Source organism: Bison bison, unplaced genomic scaffold (assembly GCF_000754665.1).
Source record: "Bison bison bison isolate TAMUID 2011002044 unplaced genomic scaffold, Bison_UMD1.0 scf7180017864056, whole genome shotgun sequence".
NCBI classification, from domain to species: domain Eukaryota; kingdom Metazoa; phylum Chordata; class Mammalia; order Artiodactyla; family Bovidae; genus Bison; species Bison bison.
The window spans coordinates 1,788,032-1,789,547 of record NW_011494628.1 but is presented as its reverse complement, the minus strand read 5'-3'; positions in this window follow the sequence as shown (position 1 = coordinate 1,789,547).

Here is a 1,516-nt window from a genome sequence, read left to right as displayed (position 1 = left end):
ATCTTACCCAGCCTCAGGGTCTTTTCCAATGAGTCAGCTCTTCACATCAGGTGGCCAAAGTATTGGAGTTTCAGCTTCAGAATCAGTCCTTTCAATGACTATTCAGGATTGATTTCCTTTAGGATGGGCTGGTTGGATCTCTTTGCAGTCCAAGGGACTCTCAAGAATCTTTTCCAACACTGTAGTTCAGAAGCATCAATTCTTTGGCGCTCAGCTTTCTTCACAGTCAACTCTCACATCCATACATGACTACTGGAAAAAAGATAGCCTTGACTAGATGGACCTTTGTTGGCAAAGTACCATCTCTGCTCTTTAATATGCTGTCTAGGTTGGTCATAACTTTTCTTCCAAAAGGAAATGTCTTTTAATTTTATGGCTGCAGTCACTATCTGCAGTGATTTTGGAGCCCCCAAAATATAAAATCTACCACTGTTTCCACTGTTTCTCCATCTGTTTGCCGTGAAGTGATGGGACCAGATGCCATGATCTTCATTTTCTGAATGTTGAGCTTTAAGCCAACTTTTTCACTCTCCTCTTTCACTTTCATCAAGAGACTCTTTAGTTCCTCTTCACTTTCTGCCATAAGGGTGGTGGTCTGCATATCTGAGATTATGGATATTTTTCCCAGCAATCTTGATTGCAGCTTGTGCTTCCTCCAGCCCAGTGTTTCTCATGATGTACTTTGCATATGAGTTAAATAAGCAGGGTGACAGTTTACAGCCTTGATGTACTCCTTTTCCTGTTTGGAACCAGTGTGTTGTTCCATGTCCCATTCTAACTGTAGCTTCCTGACCTGCATACCGATTTCTTAAGAGGCAGGTCAGGTAGTCTGGTATTCCCATTTCTTTCAGAATTTTCCACATTTTATTGAGAGCCACACAGTCAAAGGGTTTGGCATAGTCATTAAAGCAGAAATAGATGTTTTTCTGGAACTCTCTTGCTTTTTCAATGATCCAGCGGATGTTGGCAATTTGATCTCTGGTTCCTCTGCCTTTTCTAAAGCCAGCTTGAACATCTGGAACTTCATGGTTCACATATTGTTGAAGACTGACTTGGAGAATTTTGAGCATTACTTTACTAGTGTGTGAGATGAGTACAATTGTGTGGTAGTTTGAACATTCTTTGGCATTGCCTTTCTTAGGGATTGGAATGAAAACTGACCGTTTCCAGTCCCATGGCCACTGCTGAGCTTTCCCAATTTGCTGGCATATTGAGTGCATCATCTCCCAGAATCATCTTTTAGAATTTGGAATAGCTCAACTGAAATTCCATCACCTCCACTAGCTTTGTCCATAGTGATGCTTCCTAAGGCCCACTTGACTTCACATTCCAGTATGTCTGACTCTAGGTGAGTGATCACACCATCATGTTTATCTGGGTCGTGAAGATCTTTTTTGTACAGTTCTTCTGTGTATTCTTGCCACCTCTTCTTAATATCTTCTGCTTCTGTTAGGTCCATACCATTTCTGTCCGTTATCGAGCCAACCTTTGCATGAAATGTTCCCTTGGTATCTCT